The sequence below is a fragment of the Cyprinodon tularosa genome, unplaced genomic scaffold (genome assembly GCF_016077235.1).
Source record: "Cyprinodon tularosa strain WSP-4 unplaced genomic scaffold, ASM1607723v1 ctg87, whole genome shotgun sequence".
Taxonomy (NCBI): domain Eukaryota; kingdom Metazoa; phylum Chordata; class Actinopteri; order Cyprinodontiformes; family Cyprinodontidae; genus Cyprinodon; species Cyprinodon tularosa.
Genome location: NW_024039640.1, coordinates 910,377 through 919,159, shown reverse-complemented (window position 1 = coordinate 919,159; position 8,783 = coordinate 910,377). Strand labels below are relative to the sequence as shown.

At 37.6% G+C, this 8,783-nt stretch overlaps 1 long non-coding RNA gene across 1 annotated transcript; it reads right to left on the bottom strand.

The window, feature by feature from the left end:
* Positions 1–6,291: 6,291 nt before the first annotated feature.
* Positions 6,292–6,549, bottom strand: LOC119775400. The gene is made up of 2 exons (XR_005279650.1): positions 6,459–6,549; positions 6,292–6,365 (listed from the first exon to the last, which is right to left on the bottom strand). It is a non-coding gene; the product is annotated as an uncharacterized LOC119775400 (long non-coding RNA).
* Positions 6,550–8,783: the final 2,234 nt, after the last annotated feature.

Here is an 8,783-nt window from a genome sequence, read left to right as displayed (position 1 = left end):
AAATTCAAAAATTCAACTTAAAATATTAAACAAACCAAAACCATGGAGACATCAGGGAAAAAAAAAACAATTCTGAGGAGCCGGGGAGAGACGAGCAGAGTAGACAATACAGCAACAAGAAGGAACCTGCACTGAGTGACTGCAGAGGTGGAGTATTTAAGGAGAACCAAACAAAAGGATGGACTAATGAGCTGAATGGGGAGCAGGTGTGGGTGGAACTGGCAAGAGGGAATCCAAGGGGAAAGAAAACAATCACAAAGGGGCAACAGAGAGTAACTAAAGAATGCTTGAAGATCATGGAAAATAAAAACAAAACAACTGATAACAGAAAACTGAAAACTCTGAGTCACAACAAATAAGAACCATAACAGAAATATTATCTGCTCAAGCATTTTATAAAAGAAAAAGGAACTCTTAAACCTATGGAAAGCTATCTTAAACTTAAAATAACTAAAGAACACTTTTGGGTTTGGTTTACATGAAGATTTTTGACTGTCAATAGCTGCAATCAAAAATTGTAATTGAAAAAGCTTCCAGGATGGGAAGCGAAACATCTCAAACTAGGAAACCAAGTCCAGTGGATTGCCTTTTATTTTTTATTTTTTTTATTATTTTTTTTTTTTAGGATGACTATGAACTAGATGACTGAGAACCTTCACCAGCATAAATCAAAAATAGATTTCATTTAAGCCACACAGTGACTGACTTTTCTGATTACCTATAAATAGTTAGCAAGAAAAAGGTTTAGACCATACTCAAGAGAAATACATTTTGAAAATTGTCTTGACGCTTCCGTTAGTATGAAAAATCAATAGGACATTGATAATCAGAACACTCAAACGTCAAAAACATGTTATAGATTTCCCTCTTTCCTTTCAGACCTGAAAATAATAATTTTTAAAGATTTCAAAATAAAATCCATGCCTATATCCAAGAAAGCCAAAAAAAAAAATCTAACATACAGAAAACATGTCCTGGCTATGCACGAACCTGGCAGAGAGATCCAGTGGATCAATCGTGTTATTTAGAAGCTGCAGAAAATAAAGTAGGCGTGCTCACTACAGCACACAACAAAATCTAAACACAGGTCAGATTGACATGGACAGAGGTCAACTTAATTTATTATGTTTTTTTTAAATAAAATCTTGTTAACATCTATGTAAATTGCATCACATGCACCAACAAACTTTTCATGAAAGCATTGATCAAAATCACCAAGTCTACAACTTTTCAACGTATCGGTAATGTCTGAGTTTTTGTTTAGAAGGAAAACTGCCATGTGTGCATGTCCAGCCACCCTTCAGCATGTAACTAAATCTGTTTTTTTTTCTCCCTCTCACGGTAACTGAAGTGTGTAATGAAGGAACCGAGACAAAGCAGCAGAATAAACAACCAGGAATTATCTTGGGATAACATACCTCAATATGATCACATACTGGAAACGACTCTAATTGTTGCATAAGTTGATTCTACAAAGTATTATTCAGGGTTTCTAGGTACTTGCTTATGCCACATCTTTTAGATACCTACTTCTACAAGTAAAAATTAAACGCATAAGTTATTTTCCTTATACAACTTGTGAATTTATTTGCATTCCTTTACAACAAAACGTGTGATTGTTACGAGTCAAACTTTAAAAACATTTCTAGGGGGAACTGATATTTTAGAATGCACTGTATCACTTACTGTGACGGAGGTTTATAATCCAATGTAGATTTAGTTTAGTTTGTTGCTTTGAAAAGACACCTGAACCTTTCTATTCCATTTTCTCTCTGTATCAGCTTCAGGGGAAATTAAATATTCATGATTTAATGTTCAACTTCTGTACATTTCCCTATTACATGGTCTACAGACTTTCCTCAAACAGCTTTTCTCCTGCAGAGATCCTGTCTCACAATGCTTTCTTAGAAATGGCTCAGAGCCAAGAAAAATGTTCTGACTGGAAAGTTGGGAAATTAAGAAAATAAAGACAGAAACAATTTTAATTAGCTTTGAACATTAGAGTAGAGGCTAAGTTGTATAGTGCTTAAACTCAGAGTTATTCTTAATTAACCTGTCGAATGGGGTCAAGAAAATTCAATGAAAGGTCTTTGTGAACCTTGTAATTTAATAAAAATGTCCATGTGGCCTCTGTGCAAAACAGGTCAAACAGAAAATTAAACAGCATTTAGAAGTAAAAAAAAATGTTTGATTCAATAATTAAAATGATGGTGGTAAAACATGTCAATCCAAGGGAATCTTGCTTTTTATCATTAACATATAAATGCAACTCATAGAGTGAGTTATTAAGCTGGGTATAAATTATAGGTTTAAAGGAAAAATTTTACAGTTTACTGTATTTTATGTTTATGAGGTTTTTTTTTATCTTAAAGGAACAGTACACCAAAAACATGATTAGCCTTCATTTTCTACTCACCCCCATGCTGAACAACACTCTGGAGTACTTTTTTGATATCTCAAATGCATCTGGAGATCTGGGAGGCTTCTTGCTGTCTGCTGACATTCAAATAATGGAGGTCTATGGTGACCGAGACAGAAAGGTCCGTAAAAGTCCACAAAAAACGTGTCAATATTCCTCCATACTGCTCGTCCAATGTATTCCAAGTGTCCTGAGTGGGTAGCATCCAGAATTTACTCGAAACTAAGTCATTTAGAATGTTTTTAGAGCATAAACAGTAGTGTATAGGATTCCCTGAAAGCGCGCACATGCACGCTCACGACGCTACGGAAGCTGGCACACCAAACCAGCGCATTCAGCTCGGCAAAGAACTCATGCTCTTCCTCAACACTGAAGTCCTCAGACATTTTTCTTTCGTTGTTTCTTTCTTTGCACAGGTAAACAGCACATTTCTTCTTCTACGCTTGCATTATTGGCAGAGCAGACGCTGAATGCGCACTTTCATCTGGTTTGGTCTGCCGGCTTCCGTAGCGTCGTGAGTTTCAGGAAATCCTATACATTACTGTTTATGCTCTAAAAACATTCTAAATGACTTTGTTTCGAGTAAATTCTGGACGCTACCCACTCAGGACACTTGGAATACATTGGACGAGATGTATGGAGGAATATTGACACGTTTTTTGTGGACTTTTATGGACCTTTCTGTCTCGGTCACCATAGACCTCCATTATTTGAATGTCAGCAGACAGCAAGAAGCCTCCCAGATCTCCAGATGCATTTGAGATATCAAAAAAGTACTCCAGAGTGTTGTTCAGCATGGGGGTGAGTAGAAAATGAAGACTAATCATGTTTTGGGTGTACTATTCCTTTAAAGAGAATTGATTAAATCATACCACAGCAATTGTCCTTTGAGGCCCCTGCAAATGGTCTAGAACTTGCTGGCCCATCTGGTCCCAAAGCTAGATAATACCCCAACTAAACCATTATGTTTGTTGCCATAAGATTCCACTTTGTATGACGTTTTATGTATGACGTTTTATTACTAAGGGTTTAGGGAAAACCCTGACTCTTCATGTGTGGTTTCACTTTGGTGAAATGTTCTACAAAATAGTCTGCAATCCATGTTTATCTTCAAAGACCAAGCTCTTAAAAAAGCATTACATATCCTAGAACCTGCGTTTATTTTCCTGCTATGTTCAAATATGCTCTGTATGTACTTCACTTTATTTTTACACTGGTAACCAGTCACTTCTAATGGACCTGACTAGTTGTGCTGTGATGTAGCTTATAGTCAGCATTCATAATAGGGTGACCAAGCATCCTCTTTTTCCCGGACATGTCCTACTTTTCATACCTAAAAAAAATGTCCGGGGGGGAATTTCAGAACAGTCCAGGATGTTGGTTGACTACAGTGCAGCAGAACCAAGCCTTCAGCACTGCGGTGAAGTTGGTTTGAAGTTGGATATTGGTCATTCAAGCTCCACGGAGTCAGCAGGATCCAGAAAACGGTTCATCCGACTGAGGGACTCCGATGTCGGCCAACGTCTCTCAGCTGCTCCCTCCTCCCACACACGGTGATGCAGTTAGGAACTGTCAACAAATCTTTGAACCAATCTCTCATGAGAAATAAAAATTAATAAATTTCTCATCTTATGACCACCTAAGATGAAACTAATATAGCTTTTATTCATTTTTTAACCTATTATCAATTTTAAGATATTTTTAAAGGCAAAAGTTCCAGGTCATGTGGCCCACAGAATCAAAATTCTTTGTGAAATTGTTTTACTAAATTAGCCCACTAATTTTTATTCCATTTTAAGTATTTGTAATATCTTAGAAAATTTTTATTAGAAAAATAATTGATATTTCTTCAATAGCTTCCAGGTGATGTGAACCACTGGCTCCAAATCTATGTCAAATTTGGTCGACTACTTTAGCCAGATGGGACACACTCATTTTATTCCATTTCAAGCCTTTGTATATTTTTGCCTTACCATGCTTCCCTCCCCCCATAAAAAAGTTATCTCGCTTTGAGAAACCCAAATCTGGACACCCTAATTCATAATCACTGCATCAATTCCTAATTGGTTAGTTTCTGTGAAAGAATTGTCTTCCAAATGCTGAAGCACAATGCCCCTAAGGCCATCACTCCCTGCTTGTCCTTCAAGAGATGCTGTGACAGTTTGTCAACACTTTTTTCTTTTTTCCCAGCTTTAATTGTCACTACACTGTCACAACTACAGAGCAACGAAATGAAACCTCTGCATTTAACCTATCCCCCTAAGGTGCAGTGGGCAGCCATTGTGCGGAGCCCGGGAGCACAATGGGGTTAAGGGTCTTGCTCAGAAAGCCAGAGAGGCAGTGTGTGGGAGTGGTGCTCAAACTCAGAACCTCTGGATTTCAAGCTCTTTGCCCTTAACGCTAGGCCGCCACTGCCCCATGTTTTTTTTTCAACATTTCTTCAAAAGAATGAACCAAATTAGACATAGCGACCATAGACTTTAAAAGAACAACTTTGTTGGATGGCAAAAACATCCATAGGAATTGTTCACTTATTACATTAGCAAAGTAAATAGATTCTAATGGACAACTTTTTGGTTATAGCCACAAATGCAACATGAATAAAATAAACCTAAATAAGTCTAACCAAAGGTTTTAGCAATCATAGTGTGCCCATGTGTAAGGAAACAGCTTTCAGACCATTCAGACTAAGACCTTGCAAAAAGAAAACCGTACAATGTTTGAAATTAAGTTATTTTAAAACATACAGTAGTTTAAAGTTGCCAAGATCTGAGCATTAAGTTGGTAACAAACGGAATTAATCTTAAAGTTAAATCAATGGATGCTCATGGTATAATAATAATGCTACTCTGTGTTTTCCTCAAGCCTGCTTTTGCCAGAGAGAAAAAAACAAAACAAAAAAACAGCATAGTATACTTTACCTTATAGCATATGTAAGGATGAATCAATTCTTCTACAGAATAAATATTGTCCTGCTCGCCTTCTGGCCAACATTTTTCCCCTATTTTTTATCTAATCATCTTTCTTCTGATGGTGGTCACGATTTTTACCTCAGACTACTTTTGAATTACTTTCAAAATCATCAGTTTGCTTTAGATCTGACATGCCGAGTATTTCAAGCCACTTTTGAAAAGATAACAGCTGATACCACCTAGATAACCAAGGACGCTTCAAGAGTGTCTATTGTTTATGATGTATCATAAATCCCCTCCGATCCTTATTCTAAACTGATATAAAACATATATTATATATATTTTACTGAGACTAGACAAGTATAGAGAAGTGCAAATTTCCACTGCATGTTTTCTTTTTTGAAAAACATTGTGCATGTTAAAATGAAGAATATAAGTCCAATAGTTTATCCTTACAGGAGACAGAAAAAAACCCACACACATTTAGAAGTCTGAATACCTTCAACAGACCACAATCCCACCTTTCATTACAGGCTATTGATAATTTACGATCCAGAACCTGTGTGTAGAGAAAAACAAGTCCAGCTCACTTTATGTAGCCAGAATTAAAGGTCAAATCCTTTAACAGAGTTCATCCACTCTGCTGTCTTTACTCTTAACGCAGAGCAACAAGTTTCTGACCTTTAGATGTCAGGGTTTTTAATTAATGTTCCCCTCACAAGCTTTTTTTTTTTTTCGAGCTAAACCTTGGACAAGTTAAAGTTCTCCCCAACTGATAGATTTAATCATCAGTGGAGGTTCTCCGGGAAATTGGGATCAGTGTCAGAATCCTGATGTATAGTTTTTGTTTCAGTATGAGCAAGCTTCTCTTTCCTGAGGATCTCTGCTGAAAGGTGCAGTTTCCCATGGGGAATGAAGAGATCTGACCCACATGCAGGAAACCACTCAGAGAAACCAGAGTAAAAGTTTAACAGGTTTATTAGGAGTCCAAATGGGTTGGATTCAGGTGAACTCAGAGGGCTGGTGAACCGGAACTGGAAGTAAGAGGGGAAGTTCACAGAGGTTAGTTCAGGGTCCGTGGGAACTTTGAACGACGTCTTGCAAAAACCGAGGTAAACTGGACTCACGTTTGCGGAGAAAGGTTTCTTCCCAGTATCCAGTCGGTGTGGGTTTTTCCAGAGATAGAGTGGCTCGTTGGAGGGCGGACAGGTTTTGTTTTGGCTGGTTCCTGAGGAGCAACGGAGCAGACTGCCACTTAGAATTCCAAGAGTACTTGAACGGGTAGTGTGGAGATAAATCCCCTGCTCAGTGTGAAGCTCAAACAAATCCTTCCAGGGGGGAGAAGGCCAATAATCCAGTATGCAGGATGACTTCCTGCCGAAAGGCAAAAGACAAAAACAACGTTAGAACTCAGAGAAACAAAGACTCAGTTAGACTCAGCTAAACTAAGCTTGGCTAGAGTACCCAAAACTGGCAAACACTCTGGCGTCGAGGTAGTGACAGTCCGCTGCTCAAATACTCCCCATTGATGAGCCAACCAGCCGCAGGTGTGCAGGAGGACCAACGAGGACAGGGCACCACCTTGTGGGGGAGGGAGAGAAAAACACCAAAACGCAACCCACACAGACTGGATTCCTAACAGTGGCACACCTGTGAGTCTCCACCATCAACTCCTGCATCTGCAATTCCATCAGAGCTCCATTGCCCGTCTGAATTCCAAGGTACACTTAGGACCTCAATATTCCCCTCTTAGCCATATCTGCATCTTTTCACCTTATGCTATTGAAGTCGTTCATCTGCAAGACTCTTCGTTGTTCAAACTCAGCGCTGATTCTGTTCTCCGTTCTAGATTTCCAAGAACCCAGAAGTCCGAACCTGGTCCTCTCCATCCTCCACAAATAACTCTTGGAAATAAACTATTTAATTTTTTGCTGTGTCTTCCTTGCAGTTTACTGCTTGTGGGTCAAGAAAAGTTCCTAGACCATGTGAATCAGACCTCTAATCAAAACCAACAAAGATTGAATATTTTTATTGTAAGAACAACAGTGACCCAACCTGTATGCAGCTTCCAAAAAAGTAACATAACAATCCAGTGGACTTTGTTTCCAAGTTTGAAGACATTTTGCTTCCCATTCAGCAGGGGGGCTGCCAGGAATTTGGGGCCCCATGCAAGACATTGATATTGGCCCTCAACAACATGGTGAAAGCAATAATACCTTCAAGTTATTTTCAACTGGGAAAAATAAAAAGATAACGTATTTGCTGGAAAATTAAAAGCCTCTGGAATGAGGAGTCACATTAGATGGGGCTGAACTTTCAGTCGCACCTCCATAGAAACAATTTTTATGTACACCAAAAATAAAATAAAACAAAATACTTCTAGTACAAACTGTTTTACGATTATTTATTTTGAGAAAATGCAGAAACTGGCCAGAGCAGTGATTTATTAGTAAGCTTTCAAATTTAACCAAAGGGAGAAAAGAATAGAGAAATTTTGAGATAAAGCTTAATATCCCTATTTGAACATATCTATTTTACATACACCCATCTACTGTATTCAAACATCACAATATCCTTTCAATATGCTCTAAATACATGTGTTTAAATAAAATTAAGTAATTAGAATAAAGCTCTGATAAGACTAATTACGTGTCATTAAAATATTGCAGTTGAAATATTCCGTTTGGATTCAGTAGGACTGAAAAAAAACTCTAATCTGATTTAGAGGGTTGATTTTTTGACTGTGTACAATCTGATCAGCACAGATGTAAACACTTGAATAAGGCAAACATTCCTGAGTGGACATGTGCAACCCCTTTCAACATAATGTGTTTATGCCTTAGGCTAGATGCCAACAGAGTAGTCCATCTTATTCATTTTTACTTACTGTATGTCCTAAATAACAATACAATCAGGTCATTTTTTTTCCTCCAAACACATAATCCAATCGTGAAATTTTGTGTATGCAAACAAAGCTACCGAGTTGTATCTAGTGACACCATGATAAAGCAGAGAGGAGTTTGGAAAAAAAGCTTAGATAAAAATAACGACAAACAGATGCTGCCTTTATTTCCCATGAGCAAAGATTCTAAGAAAATGGAGGTCCAGGTGGTAGCATTGACATTTTCCTTTAAAATGTTTTTTTTTTTCTTTTTGTTATCTGACAAACATTACTGATTGAATCACAGTACAATAGAACGAACCTATCAAGTAACCTCATCACATTGTACAATAGTATACAGAAAGTCTAAAATAGATCAACACAGTAGAAAATAAACTCCTGCTAAGATATGTTCCACATTAAAAAACCTAAAAAAAAAACAGTGAAAAATAAAAGCAAGGCAGCCTTCAGGTGTGTCATTCTGTTATGATACAAGTGCCTTGTAGCATATATGGTATGTGTATTATATTTCAGGAAAGGTTAAAATAATATGCTTTATGTAAAACACCAT